Raw genomic sequence first — 20,170 nt, 5'->3', positions numbered from 1 at the left:
AAAGTCTTATCCCTATGTCTATACCAAGATGCTGGGTGAAGTCCCCAGTGATTCCCTGTTGCTGGCAAAGGCTGGATGACCCCTCAGTGAAGTACAGCAGGGATTCCTGTTTGGAGAGGGAAGTGGCCTTGATTCTTTTAGGTTTGAGCCTGTTTAAAGCCCCGCTTGCTCTGTCGATGGAAATAATTAAGAGTTGGCTCTGGAGTTCTGTTTCCATTCTCCTTATGACTTCTCTTACCAGGACATACAGTTCTCAACTCAAAAAGCAGCTGTCCTGCCTTCCCTGGGGGCTTAAGGATCAGGGAAGCGTTCATCTCACTATGGGTGATGGGTGACCCCCCCATTAGGTTTTCTTTTCCTGAGTTTATGATGATTGATTATTTCATCTCAATATCCTAGAGGAGCCTTAATGTCTAAAATGGAACTGATCAACCTCATTAACCACCCTTCCCAAAATTTTATTTTTTGCTGGAACCCTCATTCTCTTGGTTTGAAGCTTGAAGTTAACTTTGATTTCTGCCCCGTGATGGTTAAGTTCACGGTGTTAAGGTATCCTGTTTCCTTAAACAAGCACTGGCCTGATTGTTACTGTGAGGGTATTTCGTGGATTTAAATCATTAGTCATTTGATTGTATCTATGGCTGATTACATCTACAGTCAAAAAAGGAGATTGCCATCAGCAGTGAGAGAAGTCTCATCCAATCATTTGAAGACCTTAAAAGGAGAACAGATGATTTCAGCAGCCAGAAAGAAGAATCTTTATTTCTACTTCAGCCAGCCAGCTTCTGTTGGGGAATTCATTGTAATCTTCATCAGAATTTCTAGTTTACAGCCTCCTTTATGGAATTCAGACCTGCCAATCCCCATGGCCGTGTGAGCCAATTCCCATAAGTCTGTTAATATTACATACTCATATATATGTATACCCTGTTAGTTCTGTCTTTGCTGAACCCTAACTACCCTTCTCCAGATCCATAGTCACCAGGATTTCTCTGCCCATCCTTTGACACACCCAGGAAACTAGCTCTTCCTTTCCAACCCCAGTGCTGCCCTCTAGTTCAGACTCTTCATTCCATGCCTATCAGTCCCTTCCCTGGCTCTCTGCATGCTGCTGGTTTCCTTTTCTTAAACTTCTCTTTTAACCTCATCTTTCTCTCCTGTTCAAAAACTGTCAATGGGTTTTCACAGCCTTGTGGTTAAGGTTCAGAGACCTCACTCTACCCACCAATGCTTCCCACCAGTTCTCGCTTCTAAAGAATGTGGTCTTCCATGGAGAATATTATCTGCTTTTTTTCCTGTGGCTCATGTTTTCCTGTCTCAAATGTCCTTACTGCTCTGTCCTCTCCCCTCCCCTCCCCTCCAGATCCAATCCCCTTCCTCCACATAATCTCCTCTGTCCACCATAGTTGGAAGCAACAGTTCCTCCTTTTAAACCGTACTATATTTATTTTTGTACTCCTTCTTTGGTACTTTTTGTAGCATTTCAATAATTGTTAATTTTCACATTTTATCTCCCTGGTTACAAATTAATTCAGGGCAAGGACTGTTTTATACACTGTTTTGTGTAGCATTTAGCACAATGCAGGATGCTGGTGGGTGGTGAATCCTTAGTGACTGCCTGGCTCCGGCTTCCTTTATGTGAGCCACACCCTCCTTTCAGTCACAGCTCAGCCCTTACCCCCAGGAAGCTTCCGTTGTGAATCCTGGCAGTGTTTCAGCCTGTCACTATCTTTGCCCAAGCTGCTTGCCCAGTCCTTGTGGTACTCTTTTTCCTATCCAAATCTTGGCCCTCTTAGAGAGGCAGTGTTGCCCACTGGAAGGTGCGCAGGCTTTGGAGCCAAACGGATCTGGGTTGAACCTTGCTTCTGTACTTGCTAGCTATCGGCTTCGAGCAAGTTACCCTCCCCGAGGCTCGGCTTTTTACAACTCTAAGAATGGGTGAAATATTCTTTAGGTAAAAGTGTCTAACAGACCCTTAATACACATTAATCTTCCACCCTACTTCCTCCCTCAAAGTTTACCTCTTCCAGGCAGCCTTTCCCAAGTTTTCTTGATATTCCATTCTACTCTCACTAAAATCTTGTAACATTTATAATGACAAACACTCAGGACATGTCAGAACTGGAAGGACTGGTTAAAGTCTGCTGTTTTAGAAAGCAGGAAACCGAGGCCCAGAGATGTTGAGGGACTTGCCGCAGGTGTCCCAGAGCTGGTGAGTGTCAGAGCCCGGTCTGGTTCTCAGCCCTTCTGGGTCCCGGGCAGGTGTTGTCAGCACTGTGCTCTCCTTGCTCTCCCCAGGCCAATACATGGTTTTCTTCAGCCCAGGGGCTGTCTCTGTGCCCGCAGGATCCTGCACAATGCCAAATGAATGCAGAAGAAGGGCTTATAAATATTTGTTGATCTACTGTTTCTCTCTGTGTGCCTCATTCCCCTGGTAGACTGTTATAGTTCTCCTGGCAGGAAACACATCAGACTTTCTACTACTCTTTATCCCTTTTTGGTATTTGGTACAGACCTGGTTATAATAACCAAAGGTTAATTTCAGGCCCAAGAACAAGGGTTTTTACAGTCAGACAGGAGGTCCTTTGAGTGGTTCCCTGGGCCATCCCACACTATTCTGACTACCTGGTGAGCATGATTCTGTGGAGTATCCGTTTGTGCGTGGCTCCCTGTGGCAGAGGCCCGTGTGTGTAGCCTTGGTGCTCTCTGTACGACTTTGCCTCCCACTCTGTCCTCCTCCAGCCTCCCCTTGTTTCCATCTCCACCCCCCACCTACTCCTGGTGCAAAGCTGCTCTCCCTGCTCTGGCTAAGAATAATCATGGTTGCATAGCAACAAGTTTGGTTTCCTTTACTCCGCCTTCTCCTCCTCCTCCCATGAAAGTGCCTCAGCTCTAAATTTAAGGTAGTGTGTCAGGAGATGCCATTACCCTTTAAGCACCTGAACCCCAGCCTTGGTTCCCCTATAGCTTTGTGAGAACAGAAGCAGTGGCCCCTAGGTTCACCTAGTACATAGGTCCTCGATAAATATCTACTGGATAATGAGCAAATGAATAATTTTCTCAGAATCCCTATGGCTGAGAGGTGCTTCTGGGAATTGGGAAGGTTATTATGGACTCTGGGATGGTGCATAATTCATCTCTCTGGCTGGCTGACTCTCCCCTCCCTTTCCTAGCTACCTAAGCAGCTGATGTAGCAAGAGAAGGCACATATATCTTCATATCTCACAGTGTGTGGATGATGAATATGTTTTCCTCTCCCTCGCTTTCCTGGGAGTGGGTGGTCCAGTCAGTCCACAGAGTTATTGGGCCCAGTGGGAGGAACCGGTCAATGGGCTTCAGGATCCCTGCTATGGGAAGCTTGTGGCCTAAAGGCCTGGGGGCAGGAGTGTGGGATTTGCTTTCAGGAGAATGGGTGACTCTGTGAGCCTTGAACTCACAGGTCCTAGGTTTGAATTCCAGCCCTGCTAGTTGTGAGCTGTGTGACCCTAGTGGGTCCTTACCTTAGCTCACCGGCTGTAAGAATTGGTGAGAAACACCACGGAGAGCCCATCAGAGTGCCAGAAACAAGCGTGCCCAGACAGTCTGATTTTCCTTTTCCCCTTTAGTGGAGAGACAGAAGCACACCAGGAAATGTCCACAAATTCCAGTGACCAGTGACAGGATGCCATGGCCATGGAGAGGGGAGGGCAGGGAAGGGTCTGAGTTGTGGGATCAGAGGGGGTGCTCTCCCTGGGCCTATTGTATTGCCTTTGATTTTCTGGCTTGAAAACAGTGTTGGATTTTATAACTGACTTTCCGACTACCTTGTGTTCATCTCCTTCCAAACATCCCCACATAGCTTTGCAGATTGGCCCAGCGTAAGTCCTGAGGAGGAGAGGGAGGATCAGAGTCCAGAGGGAGAACAGCACGTTCAGCTGCTCCTCTGAGGTTGGAAGAGGAGGGTGGGGCAGGGCCTGCTGTTCAGCTGAAAATAGCAGCAACAGAGCAGCCAGGGGTCAGAAGCTGGGCCAGCCCCAGGCACATAGTCCCTGCAGAGGACTCAGAGCTCTGCCAGGCTGTCTGCCGTCCCTTCCACGTGGACACTGGGCACTGCCCAATCCTGTGTGTCTCTGCCTGCCCACAGTGGGCTGCCAGCACACCGCTTCCTCCTCCTGCTCCTCCTGGCCCCCTTCGCATCCCCCTTGCCCTTCTTCACTGTTACAGCAGCAGCATCTATTTACGAGGCTTTTCACACACTTGCCACTTGGTACTGTGCTCTCTAGCCTCTGTCCTCTGAAAGTCAGAGATAGCATCTTGGGCTCACGGACTGCCAGAAAAACAATTGAAAAGCAAACCTTAAACTTGGAATAGGTGAGATGATGTGTTCTCATCCTGTGGGAGTTGAGGCCAGTGGTATTTATGAGGACTTCTGGGTGTGTATCCAAGAAAACCCAAAAATTTCCTGCCTGCCAAAGATGAGGGAGCCAGTATTCCAGGGGATAAGCAAGCTCTCCTCCCATCTGCAAAAGAATGGAAGGAAGATTGCTTCCTGGCTAGAACTGATGGCTGGACCTCGGGAGAAGATGCAAAACATCTTTGTCCTGTCTCCTCAGACCCCTCCACATTTTCCCCAGACTCATTCTCTACTATTGATTAATCCATTGATTGATCAGTTGATTGATAGATTCATTCAACAAATATTTAAGGAACACCTGTTAAGTACCAATGTGGATGGGAGGGTATACTACATCAGTGACTTTTCTTTCTAGCTACACACTGGACTCATCTGGGAAACTGTAAAAGTACTGTGCTCCAGACCTCACACTAGACCAATCACATCAAAAACATCTCTGGGGCTGGGATGTAGGTATCAGTGTTTTTTTAAAGCTTCCTGAGTGTTCCTGTGCAGCCAGGGTGAAAAACCACTGTTTTAAATGCCCCCTCCTTCCTTCCTATAACACTGTCACTCATTGCCCCTCTTTTGGCCATTGCTGCTGTTAACATCTCTGCGACATGCCTGAAAATGTCACTTGTAGTCACTGAGACATATGCTGCTCAGTTCACACAAATGTTTATTAAGCAGTTATCAAATGCCCAACATTAGAAAGACACAGTGATGGGGCTAACAGCACGTTAATATAAGTACTCTGTTTCCTTGAATGTTTATCTGGTTAGCCAGAAGCAGTTTTTCTGATGAATGGGATTTTCTGTAATTCGTCCTGTCTCCTCCCTTGATGGAAGAGAAACAGTGACTGTATCTGGTGAGCATCAGTTAAATGAAGATTAAGCAGGCTGTGAGAAAGACACAGAAATAGATGCAAGCAGACAATTAGGGCAGGATGCTAAAAGGACAAAATGTTTTAATCAGGCAGATTTTCAAGAATGCACTGAGTTGTCTAAATCATGAAAAGGTAAAAGTAAGTAATATGCCTGTGAATAGTATACAAGGATTTGAACCCCTACGAGACACCTTATCCTCTGCTGGGCACAGTGGACATGGCCCTGGCAGTAAGAGAACATGCAGTCTAGCTGGGGAATTAAAATCAATGTGTCAAAACTAGAGATGCAAAGTGCTCAATTTTGTTTACCTGACTATAAGGATACTGGGAGCTTGAAGAAGGAAGGTACCAGTGTGGCGTAGTGCAAATCTACCTAAAGTGTGGCCAGACTGTAATGAGAAGTACAGAAAAGGAAAGAAATCATTTAGAAATTTTATAGCAGTTTTCCAGAGTAATTTTATGTACATTGAATGTAAAAAATGAGGCTTATATTTTGCTTTTAAAACTCTGTTTCTCAAGTAAGTCACTTTTATTGTATTTTACAAAGTACTGGTTCATTACAGGTAAGAATAAAAAGGAAAAAACAAAACAAAACAAAATAAACCCAAACTGATCCTTCATCATAGATGAGTTTGAGATGCACTGAACTGGAGTAGCTGGAAATCTGAGATGTCCTGTTCCGCTGCAGAAGTACCGAAGGTTGAAGAGGCAAGTGTTCTATCTGATGTGAAGGGAATAAGAGTGTGTCCTGGAGGCCTCAGACCTTATTCATGCATGAGTCTCTAAGGCCATGAGTTGTTGGTGCATGCTAGAAGTACAGCATGTGCTTTATAGAAATTATTTCAATGACTTATTCTACAACCCTAAATGATAATAGTACTTATCACCAACTCTGTTTCACAGAGACGTGAAGAGGGCAAATAATGCGTTCAGGGTCCCACAGCTGGTTGAGTGGTGGACCTGCATTTTGAATACAGTGTTTTAGACTCTATAGCCTGACAGTTCCTGACCCCCAATTCTACTTCCCTGCAGCCTCTCCCAGTGCCTAGGAGAATGAAAACAGGCTTTGCCTATCCAGGTGTTCCAGAGTAGGAATGAAGAGAAGAGCGGATTCCACAGAATCAGATAATGGAGCTTGGCATTGTCCTTACAGGAAGGTGTCCTGCCTCCCAGGGAAGGGCAGGGTGTAGGCTTTTATCTGGCAATTCCTGTGCTCTCTGTGCCCATTTCCAGAGGTGTTTGGGTAAGTGGACTCATCCTAGTGTGGGCCTCTTCTTAGACTTTTAATTGTCCTGTTAGCAGCTTTTGCCAGTAACATCTAATCCATTCATGAAAAAAAATTATTTCAAAATAATTACAGATTCACAGGAATTTGCAAAGAAATGCACAGGGAGTTCCCATGTACCCATCATCCAGCCTCAACCACTGTTAACATCTTGCATAACTATAGTACAATATTAAAACCAGGAAATTAATATGTGTACAATATACAGACTCATCCATCCATTTTTGCTTCCATATTCTGGGTTTGTTTCTGGGTGCTACATTTTAGGGGGAACATCAACAAGCCATAGTATACGAGGGAGAGGGTTAACTGATCTGGAAGCCAGGTCACACCTAGAATGTTCTAAGGGACTATTGTAGTTTTGTGTGTTGACGCCATGTGTTATTTAGCTCTCTAGTTTTAGTACTTAAAGCATTGTAAGGCACATAGTTGGCCCTCAGAAAATGCTTTTTGAATTGACTATTTGATTTAGAGCAGAAAATGTGTGTATACACGTAATAGCTGCTTTCCATGTTGCTGTACTTTCAATCTATCCCCCCATTGCTCTTGAGGGCAGAGCTGGGATTAGTGAATGGGGGAAATCCTGGCTGAATTTATGGAAGAATTTAGCCAACAATGGGAGTAATGAAGTGGGCAGGTAGTCAGCTCCCAATACTGGAAGTGGTTAGTTGGTGGTAGACTATTAGGGATGCAGTGGAAATGGTTCCTGCATTTGTTAAGTACTCAGCCAAATGGTTTGCATGGATATCTTTTCCACTTTCTTGTTTCTGAGGTTTTAAGAATATGCAATCATGGATAGCAATAGGACAATTGGGAAGAGGGTACCATTTATGTGTAGGGGGTATTCATGGAGTTTGAGGTAATAGCAAAACATCTTCATGGAAGAACCCCTGAAGATTTTGAAAAGACGATTTGCTTTTAAATGAAAAGTTAGAGGCAGCCAGGTATAAAAACCCTACTGTGAGCTCTTCAGTGTAACTTGAGGAATTTGCCCAGGGATGTCTCTGGAGTTAACCTGGAAAGCATATACTCATCTTCTCTTGCAGGCAGCATTTGGCAGCATCAATCCTAAAGAAAACTCTGGGAGCTGGATTCTACCTACAGGTGACATGTTTTTGTCATGTTAATCACTTGTTCAAATTAAGGAAAGGATTATTGAAATTTCTATTCCAGGAAATGAAGTAGGCACAATGAGCTAATCAGATTCCTTCTAGGTGAAAAGAGAGAGAGAAAAAAAAAAAAAAAAAATAGGTCAAGGTTCTTAAATCTGGTAATCGGAGAAAGTTATTATATATTCATATATGGTTATCCTATAAGGTATGAGTTTAAATAATTTATGCTTTTATTTCATTCTAGCTGGCAAGGAAGACTCACTCTTTATGTCATATATTTTAAAAAGCTCAACCAATGAAAAGTCATCTTTTTTTAGGATGGGGAGTTAGGGAGGAAGTTAGGAAAAAGCTAACACTTATTTAATGCCTACTATTTTCTAGGAAATTTATATATATTATTTCATTCATTTATCATGATCCTGATAAATAGGGTTTATCATTGCTATTTTATGGCCAAAACATATGAAGCTAAGATAAATAACTTGCTCTGGGGATTCAGAGAAATAGAGCTGGGATTCAGAGACAGGTCTATTGTACTCCAAAGCCAGTACTCTTTATGCTGTTTAGTGTTGGTGACATGCCATCTCTAGCAGAATCCAAACCTACCATGTCCATGAATGGATTTTATTTTATTTTACTTTATTTTATTTTTTAAAAAGATTTATTTATTTGTTTACTTCTCTCCCCTTCCCTCCCCCCCACCCCGGTTGTCTGTTCTCTGTGTCTATTTGCTGCGTCTTCTTTGTCCGCTTCTTTTGTTGTCAGCTGCACAGGAATCTGTGTTTCTTTTTGTTGTGTCATCTTGCTGTGTCAGCTCTCCGTGTGTGCGGTGTCATTCCTGGGCAGGCTGCACTTTCTTTTGCACTGGGTGGCTCTCCTTACATTGTGCACTCCTTGCATGTGGGGCTCCCCTACGCGGGGGACACCCCTGCATGGCAGGGCACTCCTTGTGCACATCAGCACTGCACATGGGCCAGCTGCACACGGGTCAAGGAAGCCCAGGGTTTGAACCATGGACCTCCCATGTGGTAGACGGACACCCTAACCACTGGGTCAAGTCCGTCGCCCATGAATGGATTTTAGAGCTAGCATCTAATATGTCTCAAACCCACAAGTGTCTTCTGTGACTGCAGGAAAGCTTGTCCAGATGGCAGATGTTTCCACCATTGCCAATGACCTTTCTGTGGTAGAGTCAAACCAAGGCATTCAAACCTCACTATACTCAACAGCAAATTGTCCCCAGTGCTGGCTCCTACCTATGCCCCCCTCCCCTTCCCAGTGCCTCTGTGATGCAGAATCTTAAACTGAACACTGTCCTGGTGCTGTGAGTTTCAACTTGCCTGCTGCCTAATGTCTAATAACCCAACCTAATTGTTTTCAAGTCTTGGGATTGTATTCTTATTGTCATAAGTTGGCTTTGAGGGAAGCCAGGAGACTGCAGAGTACAGGAGACAGTGCTGTGCCTGAATATGCTCTGTCCTTGCTGTGTCACTTATCAGCCGTGTGGCTTTAAAGAGTCCCATAGCTGTTTGAACCTCAGTTCTTTCACCAACAAAAAAGGGACGGTAATAACTTTCTTGATTTCATTTTCTAGGGTTAGTGTGAGACTCAGGTGATATTACTATCTAGAAAACTTGATAAATCATAAGGCATTATACAAATGAAAGTCTGGGGGGTGAAAAGAACAATTCCATCCCCTGGAAAAGCTTTCTTCTAAGCCAGGTGAAAGCCAGTGCACACTTCAGGGTAGGAAAACATCAGCTTTTTCTGGGCAGCCAGGTTTCATTTTCACTGGAGGCAGCCTTGGTCTCTGTGGCTTTTTCCTTTTCCTGAAGAGCATGGCTGTGTTTCTTGGCTTGGGTTATTGAGATAACTGTTCCCAATCTTCCCTTACCAGTGAGCACGAGCCCGTTAGACCTGAACTACAGTTGCTGGCTGAAGCCTTCCAAAGATTCTTGCTTGGACTGTGTTCTGTTCGGCGTCATTTACAGGCTGGTTATGTAAATATTAGGGTTCTTAATCTTCATTAGAGGGTGTTAGCCAAGAAAAACTGTATTTCTGAAACCACATATATTACCATGGGAAGAAAGGTAAAAGTAAACCAAACAAAATTTAATAATTTTGATGTCCTAAAAGCTTCCAATGAAGACTAAAAAGCCTCTAATCTGTATCTGTTCAATAAATAAGCCAATGGCTTCAAATTCTTTCTGAAAGTGAGCCATATATCCTGAACAAATGAAAAAGCAAATTTTCTTTAGAACAGAATAATCTGAACAATTAGAGGCTATGGATTTTGCTGTCATTTAATAGGTTTGGATTTACAAGGCAGTTTTCATATTTTTTTTCCACATAGACTCTATGCCTTATTTTGTTTGTATTTTTTTATTGTAACCTTTTTACTGAAGTCTAACATACGTACAGGAAATTTTACAGATCATAAATGTAGAGATTGGTGAATTTCCAGCCAGTGAACACACGTGAGTAACCTGCATCCAGATCAAGGAACAGAACCATGCCACTACCCAGAACACGCATGCTCCAGGTCTGCTTCTGCTCACTAGGCCCTCCTCTCAAGGCTAATCTCTTATCGTGACTTTCAGCACCATTCACTAGTTTGCCTGCTTTGAAACTTTATATAAATGGAAGCTTATAGTATGTATTATTTAGTGTCTATCCTCTTTTGCTCAACATTATGTTTATGAGATTAATCCACGTTGTGTGTAACAGTTGTATGCCATCCTCACTGCTATGTAATATTCTATTGTATAATATACCACAACTTATTTTATCCATTCTATGGTATAGGGATTTGGGTTCTTTCCAGTTTGGGGCTATTATGAATAAAACTACTATGAGCACTCTTGTAAATATCTATTGATGGAAGTATGTGCCCAGTTTTGTAGACGGTATATCAAAGAGAAAAATTACTGAACTGTAGGGCATGAGTATGTTCTGCTTTAATAAATACTGTGCCTGAATACTGCCAAGCAGTTTTCCAAAGAGGTCATACAAATTTACATCTCCACCAGCGGGTAGGAGACTTCTAGTTGCTTTACATCTTTGCCAGTACTTGGGTCTGTCCTTTCTGTTTTAGCCGTTCTGGTAGGTATGTGGTAGTGTCACATTGTGGTTTTAATTAGAATTTTCCTGATGACTAATGAAGTGAAGAACTTTTTCATATGTTTATTACTGGCCTTTTGGATACCCTTTTGGTAAAATGAATCTTCAAATATTTTTCCGAGTCTTTGCTATTGAATTATCTTTTTCTTAATGAGTTGCAGGAATTCTTTATTTATTCTGGAAATGAGTCTTTTGTTGAATATAGAATATATATATTGTGAATATATTCTTCCAGCCTTTGGCTTGCCTAGTCATGCTCTTTATGGGGTGTGTTTTGATGAACATGTTGTTAATTTTAATGTAGTCCAGTTTATCTTTTTTTCCCTTCTTTTATAGTTAGTGCTTTTTGTCTACCCTAAGGTTTTTACTAAAGGCTTTATTATTTTACTTTTTACATTTAGATTGGTGATCCATTTGAAAGTGCTTTTTGTGTATGGTGAAGGAGAGATTTTTCTCCTGTTTTGCCGTTCAGTTGACTTAGTCATTTGTTGAAAAGTCCATCCTTTTATCCACTGCACTGTAGTGTCACTTTTGTCTTTAATTGAATGATCATATATTTATGTATAGGTCTGTTTCCATGCATTAAAATTTGGAGGTGCCACTAAGTGGCTGGTACTACCTGAGTTTAATTGTACTGAATAAGTATATAGACTCTTGGCACTTTTATGAACAACTAAGAGAGGCCTGGGTGGGCTTTTTAAGCTTCTATCCTTTTAAAATAGGCATTTAAAAAAGACTTCTCTGTTTGTTTGTAAAATATTTCTATTAATCCCTGTGTATTTAAAAGTTATATATAATAGAATCACAGACTTTCAGAACTCAGAGATATCAGATATCATTAGTCCAATCTTGTGGCTAAATAATATTTCTCTCCCTGGAGATATTTTTAAATGTCTTTTACAATCACAGGAAGTCAGAGCTGGAAGAGAACTGAGAACCATGCTAGGTCAGAAATCTCATTCTACAGATGAAGAAACCGAGTCCTGAAAAGGCAAGTGCTTTGATCAGATAGATAGTGGTGGCAAGGATTAGATCCCGGGTTTCATGACCCCAAGTCTAGGGGTCTTTGCTTGTGTAGACAAAGCTGCTTCTCACTTCCAATGTTGCTTCATAATTGTTACCCAAAGCCAGCCAGGCGTTTCTCATAGAATCTGTGAATGTGTTTGTCATAAAACATTAATTGGTGCCAGGATTTAGGGTAGCATAGATACAGCCAAAATGTCCCTTGGGCAAGAGCCATGAATCCCCATGGGAGTGGGCTGGGATTCATAGTTTTGTTAATAAAACCTTTCCACACCAAGTGTGAGTCAGATTCAGTATATGAATACCATCAAGGAGTTTCACACAGTGGGAGTTTAATTTTAGTTCAAACAGATCACCAGTTTGTACCCCCTTCAGAAATAAAGGAGGTGGAAGTTGTTATGTCTTTCAAATTATACTGATTGTTAAAAAGGGAAAATAATCTGTAGGAGGGTCATTTTCCTTGTGGACTGTTGTCCTGTGTAACAGCTATTCCGGTGAATTCTGCACCTCCAGTCCAATAGAAGAGGACGTGGAGAGTGGGCCTTTCTTCCCCTTCGCCTTAGCAGAATTCAGGAAGTTCCGTGTCTGCCCCTTGCCCTCCAAGTGCCGTGCCGCAGTCTTTTTTCTAAGACCTGTTGCTCAGAGCTGGTCTACAACTAGGCAGCAATGACTGTAGCTGTGGAGCCTGTGGGAGCTTCCTGAGACTGTGTTCAAGGCATTTCTTAAGGAGAAGGGAAACCAAAACAGTCCACCATCTCTTTGGTCCTTGGAGCTCACTTTCTGCTCATATTTCTCTGAGGAAGGCCTAAGGCAAGAGTCAGAGATGTGCCTTGTGGGCTTTAGACGTGATTCCCCCCACACTCTGGGCTTGCTCCAGCCCCTCTTTTCACCGCCATCCCTCCTGCTGTCCCTTGACATCCCAAGCAGGGGTTCTTGTGGCCAAAGGAGGAGGCTCAAGAGGATGGGGGTATGTTACAGCCCTTCCTTGGCTTTCTGGCTGTGACTAGAAGGAACCTGATGGAAGGGACAGAACACCCCTCCTGGGAAACTCCCAGTCTAATGGGGGAGGCACTAATCACCTGGCCTGGTAGCCTCTGGGTTAAAGCAGGGCCTGGGCCGAGCATTGCTTTCTCACCTCTTGGGTGCCTGGTCCAGTGATAGGGAAGAGCAGCCCTGGGAGAAGCTAGCTCTGTGCGGAAATGGTGATTTTGCCCTCTCTGGACAGACCCTTGTCTACAAGAGGTGTTCATATGTTGATTTGCAAAGCACTCCTGAGCTCCCTCCCGTTAGCCTTTTGGAGATTTTCGTCTGGAGGGGCTCTCCGTTCCTGGAATTCACTGAAAGCTCCTTCTGACATGCCCGCTGCGACTCATCATGTTAATGGGAAGGGAGGGTGGGAGGCCAGCCAGGGCGCCCCTTCCCGAGCCGTGCCGGGGATGGCTGTATTGATTGCAGAGTCTGACGGAAGTTTACAGTGATAGATAGACGGGGATTCACTTGGCTTTCGCAAGGCTGCTGATAGTGGAGGAATAAAGCTTTGGCCCTGGAGCCTGTCTTCTTAACTGGGCTCTCAGCCAGGGCTTCCTTGCCAACCCTCTGCACTCCCCCAGTCCATCATGCACACCCAACCAGATCTGGCTTCCCTGAACACTACTTAGTCAACCTTCTCCAATTGCTTAGAAACCTTTACTGGGTCCTTTTTGTCTGGACTTGAGCCCTATGTGGTCATGTGTATGTCCACAAGCAGTTGCCTTTAGAACCTTGTTACTGCCCAGGCCCGCCCTCTGCAGTAAAGCCCATTCTCTTGTCAGATGGGCTCTTCTCACAGTCCCCTGAAACTTCCACCCCTCACCCATGCTGTCTATGCCCATCTACACATCTTCTGAACTCACCCCCGCTGGCTCAGATCCAGTCCTTACTCCAATACCCAGCTCATGCCTCACCTCCCTGACCATTGGTACACAAGTCTTTCTTTTTAAACTTTATACCACCTTTAAAGTCATTTATTCACATTTTGCCTTCTCTGCTCATCTTTCTGTGCTAGAGACCATTTCTCTGATGTGTGCTAAATGCCCTGAAGGCAGAAACCACTGTAAGCCTCCCCTCCCTCTCAATATTCCCCCCACCTTGCCTGCTGCCCGGGGCAATGCTGAATGGGAACAAGCACACACTGCTTCTTGGGTGAAAGGGGAAAGGTGATTACTTGATGAAATAATGAACTTTTCCCTCACAATTTTATTTATTTTTAAAGGTTTATTTTTTAATTTATTTCTCTTTCCTTCCCCCAACTACCTCCTCCAAGTTGTCTGCTTTCTGTGTCCACTTGCTGTGTGATCTTCTGTGTCCGCTTGCATTCTTGTCAGCAGCACCTGGAATCTGTGTTTCTTTTTATTGCCTTATCTTGTTGTGTCAGCTCTCCGTGTGGGCGGCGCCATTCTTAGGCAGTCTGCATTTTTTTTTGCGCTGGGCGGCTCTCCTTACAGGGTGCACTCCTTGCAGGTGGGGCTTCCCTACGTGGGGGACACCCCAGCATGGCATGGCACTCCTTGCGTGCATCAGCACTACATGTGGGCCAGCTCATCACATGGGTCCGGAGGCCCTGGGTTTGAACCCTGGACCTCCCATGTCGTAGGTGGACGCCCTATCCGTTGGGTCAAATTCACTTCCCTTTCCTGACAATTTTAACGTGCTGTCAGTCTGCACTGGGTGTTCACATACCCATTTTAAAGTGAGGTGTGGGGGTGTTTTGGGGAAATGGAGGGATTGGTCTCAGAAGGATTTCTAACAAGGTGGAATTCAAAAACAGGACTGACTTGTAGCAGGTGCTAGAGGCTGAAACAAAACAAAACCAAAGAGAACAAGAAATTTGACTTGACACACCTTGGACATGGACATTGGGATTCGAAGTGCCTTTTGGATATATGTATATGAAATTCTCGGGAAACAAATGATCGGACAACTGTATGTTTATGTGTCCCTCTGTAGTTTTCAGTATTATGACCAGCACCATGGTTCTACTCATGATATGTGAACTGCACTTGTCACCCATGGTACAATTTTGACAAGTACCATGCAGGGGAAAATTCACTACTGGATGCTCCTGGTCACCTGGGCGGAGGTGGTCCATCAAACCCTAGCAGCACCTTGAGCATTTGGGAAGTCAGAGGCTGCCTTTGGGCAGAGCCATCCTTACAAGGGGCAGGATGGGAAAATGACAGCAGGCAGGATCTCTGGTATCCTCACATTTTTATGCAGAAGATATATGGTTAAAATGATCATCAGGAATAGAAGAGGCATGTCCTGGGAAGAGGGCAGGGAGAAGGTTGGCAGGGAGTGTGCTATGTTGATTTTGTGGAAAAGTGGATGGGATGTAGGCTTGCTTCAGTGTGAGTGAGGAGAGGAAAGTGCTAAATGATCCAGGCTGGTTTTTGCAATAAGTGCTTGTGTATGGGAATTGCCTTCTTTTTCTGGGCCAACAGGCAGTTCTGGCTATCTGTCCCCAAAGCAGTGAGCACCCCATTTAGTGAAGGGTGGGACAAGAGACAGTTCTGTCTGCCCTTGGGGAATTTCTATAGGCCCCACTGCTGACCCTTCTATTCTTGTTCCTTCTCACCTCACTGGAGGTAGTGAAGTGTAATGGGATGGACCCTGGAAGCCCCATTGTCAGCTGTTCTCTTTGAGCAATTCAGTCCCCCTCAGTGGGCTTCCTTCTCCTTTTTACAGGAGGTTTACAAGGTTAATGTGGGCATTGAAGAAAAACACTTTCTAAGTCTTAAAATATGATATAATACTTTATTTTACCTTCTTCCCCAGGACTTAACAGGAAGATAGGTGTAGTCTTCTTTCTTTGAAGGTCTGGGAGGCTCACTGGCTGTGTAATGTAGATATTGGACAAAGCTGACATTCATATAAATTTGACCCTCCAGGTGTTACAGGGCAATGATTACACTTTGTGGAAAATACTAGTATTTGCTATCATTTTGAGGAATTAGTCCTGTTTGCCAGGACTCAATTAACACAATACATTATTGTTATTACTTTTAGATAGCTCTAGAAATTCCCGTGGGGGGGTGGGGTTGCAAATTGGAATTGAAATGAGCTGTAAACTGTACTTAATATGACCTGACACCACCTCTGAAGCTCTACTCTGTCCCACCTCTGCCCTCATCCTTCCTTCTTTGCCCAAGGCTATTCTCTGTCCTTAGCACTTCCCTTTCTTCTTTTCCTTCCCTTTGGTTTCCAACTTTGCAGTTTCTCCTAGTGAGTCATGGTAGAAACTGATTTGCCTCTATAACACAGAAACACATGAATCTCACGTGGCCTCGTGGGCGTCACTGAAAATGTCCCATATTATTACAGACCCTGAATCTATGGTCTTAGACTGCTCCTATTTGCATACCTCAAGAAGCATTTCTTTCTCCAGGCCTTAGGGCATCCATATCAAAGGCCAACTGAGCTACCTCCAAATCCTCTCCTGAAGACCAGAACTGGAGGTACAGATCCTGCCTGACTTCCTCCCCATTTCTTGGTAGTTCCCATAGGCTGAAGGTCAGAAAATAACTCAAAGTGGCTGAAAGGTGAGAACTTGGATTGAGAAAATTGTTTCATTTTGGAACAAAATAAAGAGTTTAAGTTTTGGTACTCATCTATTGGAACCTGTATTCTTCCCCCCAAATCATCTCTGAAAGTGATGCAGAAGAACAGTGTCCAATGTAAAACCTCCTATGGTGCCACACGATTTTGAGTGATGCACAGAGCCAGGCACAGCACTTGAATGTGGCAGCTATGTGCTTCTTCCTTTAGGAAGGGCATAGTTTCCTAAGGGGGTCTGGGAGAAAGAAAAGTTCTGTGCCTTCTTTGTGGGCTTCTTGTTGAATTTTGCTCCACAGGTTGGAGGACAAGTTCCTGTCCTCCTAACTAGGCCTTAAAATTCTCAGTGGAGTGGACACTCATTGGCACCTGTGGAGAATAAAAAACAAGGAGCTCACTGCCTTATGCAGTCAGGAAAGGAGAGGCAGGAGTGAGAGCCTGTGTGAAGGTGTGGGAGTTGGAAGGAAGTTGGAACTCAGCTCCTCATGGCTCTTCACTTTGAGATCCACAAAGGGAAAAAGAGATGTGTCCTTACTGAAAGGTAAGAATTTATATTTATCTGAACTCAGAATATTATAGTCTGTTTTAGCTCGTGTCATATTTCCATAATGTATATAAATTACATCTGACATCATGAATCCATGCTCTAAAGCAAAGCCAAACAGCCAGCTACTCAGTGCCCTCTGAAGGGGCCATTATCAGATTGATATGTGATGTACAAGATTGTCTGGAAACTAGAGAAGCAGTAACACAATTTTGTCCTTTTTCTCCTTAGCAAAATGGGACCTTCTTCCTGCACATGGAAGCCCTTCTTCACTGCAGATTTTTCCAAGGGAAACAAATAAGCATGACTTCCAAATACCATGAAATGAAATATGTGTGTCTACATGATATGAAGAAAATTGAATGCATCTTCATGTGTGGGAAGTGTCTACTGACATTAAGCAACCCTTTGTGAGTGAAGGGAGGTCCATGAAGGAGATAATACCAATACCTGCTTCTAGTGCTCCAAGTCCCTAATTTCTGCTGCTTTTGCTCCTGAAATGGCAGCATCCTCAGTAGGGCTATACAGGAAACAAATACAAACAATCCAAAGTCTGCCTAGCTGTATTCAAAACACTAACTTCATAGATATGATGACGTTTAAAGATTAGAAGGGAGTAAAAAGAGCAGTATGTTCTCCAGGTGTGCTTTTATGAGGGCCTGGAAGTGTAAAGTGTATAGGAGGTTTCATGTGAGCATCAGCCATAGGTCTGGAAGACACTCTTGGCAAACCTTTGGAGATAAGGATGTGAGCAGGGAAGTTGGAATGATCCATGAAGAACAAGCACCTCCCACGAACTTGTGGGTGGATGGATGGTCACTCACACAAGGAAGGAATTGGGGGTAGCATGATAATGTCAGTTGAGCTAGCTTTTGTTTCCAGAAGCATTTAAAATAAAAGAACAGCTACACATGGAGTATGGGAAGTATTACAGAATAGTATAGTATTTGCTTTGATAAATCATCTTGCAAGTAATGTAAAAACACTTTGGAGAAAAATGTCCTCCTCTAATGCATCCCATAGGCATATCTCTCAAAGCCTAAACCTGTTGATGACATTACACATATTTTCTGTTGGTGTTCTTTACAGATATTTACAAGCTGGATGTATTCCAGAAAATATGAAGGAGAGCAAAATGGGTTCTAAAGCACATAATACATTCTAGAATTAGAGATGCATAAAGAAGTAAGGAGAAATAATTTAAAGATATAAGAAGAAAGGTAGAAATATCACAGCAGGACCCTGAACTATTTTTTAAAGACCTTTACTCAGGGATTGGAAAAAATTGGATGTATCAATAAAAAGGATACTAAAAGGCTATAGAAAACTAGACTAGTGATGCCCTTTGGAAGTTTAAACCAAAATAAGTTACTCAAGAAAGAATAATATCTGAGAACTTTAAAAGACTCCAAAATGTAGTTTCACCCCTTAGAATGATAATCCAGTTTTGGGAATTTGAGCTCCAATCCAGACAATGGTAGAGTTCTGGATTTATTCTGAGAAGGTCTCAAGATATATTTCTGGCTGAAGAAAGGACACTGATGATTGTCCTGATGAGCTTGGTTCTTTAAAGTCAGAAGTGACCACTCCTGGGCTGAGTACTGACTGGCTGTGTGCCTCATATTTCTCACCTACAGCCTTGCTCTGGGCTAACTTCCAAACTCTGTCCTCTTCCTCCTGAGTTTCCTGGTATGTAGCCTTGTCCGTGGTCCACCTGACCTATTTTTAATGCCTGAGGTTTAGCTTCTACCTTGACCTGACAAAATCTTGGCCAAACTCTGTTTACTTAGTTGCAACATTTTCTTGCTTCAGGGGGGTCATCACAACTCTCATCATAGTCCCTGCTGACTACACACAGTCCAGCTGGAATGCAACTTCGTCAGTGGTTATTGTGAGCAGCAAGAAACACTGTCTTTTTGGAGTTACTGCAGAACGCACACAAATTTACAAAATCAGTCCCTGTAGCTCTCACTGCATCAAGACTGGACAGTGACCTTGGCTGAGACATCCCTTTATTTCTGTTTCAGATGAACTCAGCTGGTGTTTAAAATCTCAGTGCACTTTCTCCAACTTGTAGAGAGGAAAAGTAAAGTGAAAGACCATTAAGAAATGGAGAAGAACCACATGGTTGTCATTGCTGCTGTGTGAATTCTTGGATCCGGGGTTCAAAATCCGCAGTAGGAGTGCAGGTGGCACTGCTGCTACATTTGCCTGGCTTACCTTTAAAACAAGCAGCATAGTGTAAGCCTTCAGTGTTGGAAAGGTATTTTTAAATACAGACCCCAAAACTCCACAGGTGTTTGCTTCTAGGATAGAGCTGGGGATTCGGTCCTACAAATGTCTGCAGCATGGGTAGAGGACACAGTTTTCTGTCTGTCTTGCTCCAAGAACTCTTCTATCTTCTGGAAGTTTGGGAAAAATGTGGGTCTACGACTTGAAATATTTGCCTTGAACAAGAATTACTAACCTGTAGAAAACTTGTCTTAATATGAACAAGCTCTCAGCTTACAGAATCCTATGGAAATATCTAAATAAAGCATCAGACTCAGTAGTAACTCTAGAGGTTGTTAGCTAAGGAAATAACCTGAAAAATAAAGTTCCATATGCCAAAAACTATATTTGATTAATTTGGGCTTTTATTTTCTATCCTTTTCTTCTTTTATATTTCTCTTATAAAATTAAGTACTCTTTCTTGATCTATTCAATATTGGGAGGAAGGCCAAGTAGGGAAATTAGGATGGCTTTCCTTATCTGAGTAACAGAAAAGAAGCAGTGTGGTATGGTGAAAAGAGCTTGGGTTCCAGCTCTGTCTTGCTGCTAACCCTGGGCAAACTTGGCCAGTTTTTTAATTAGTAAAATAAAGGGGCTCTCTAGGGTATCCTTCTTGTTCTAAAATCTGTCAACTCTGTCTTGCTGATGGGTTCTTCGATTTGCAATTTTCTGAATTTCTCTTACATTGTCACAAATTGAGATACCAGCGTTCAGGAAGAATGGGAACTTATAACCCCATTTATAACAATGTTCAAAACTTTTAAATGCAAATGCATGCAATTAATTTGTCATCATTGTCTGAATATATTATATTTTAAAATACTGTGTTCTAAAGTCTTTAGAATTTTAAAAATCTGTAGAAAAATAAATTTGTTATGGAAAATAAATAAACATTGCTGCTTGTCTAAAATCTCCAGGGCCCTTCATTGCCTTCAGCGGTGGTTCTTTACCCTAGCCACCCATTACT

General features: G+C 43.2%; 1 protein-coding gene and 1 long non-coding RNA gene across 2 annotated transcripts in view; both read left to right on the top strand.

Moving 5' to 3' along the window:
- The window catches only part of KALRN (kalirin RhoGEF kinase), a 775,504-nt gene that overhangs the window by 107,522 nt on the left and 647,812 nt on the right, over positions 1 to 20,170 (top strand).
- On the top strand, positions 5,837 to 20,113 carry LOC105746823 (uncharacterized). Its single transcript, XR_011648660.1, has 7 exons — positions 5,837 to 5,970; positions 7,594 to 7,647; positions 11,685 to 11,766; positions 16,222 to 16,375; positions 16,688 to 16,929; positions 17,164 to 17,342; positions 18,960 to 20,113. It is a non-coding gene; the product is annotated as an uncharacterized lncRNA (long non-coding RNA).

The sequence above is a fragment of the Dasypus novemcinctus genome, chromosome 4 (assembly GCF_030445035.2).
Source record: "Dasypus novemcinctus isolate mDasNov1 chromosome 4, mDasNov1.1.hap2, whole genome shotgun sequence".
In the NCBI taxonomy this organism is placed as follows: Eukaryota; Metazoa; Chordata; class Mammalia; order Cingulata; family Dasypodidae; genus Dasypus; species Dasypus novemcinctus.
This window is presented reverse-complemented; position numbering and strand designations above follow the sequence as displayed.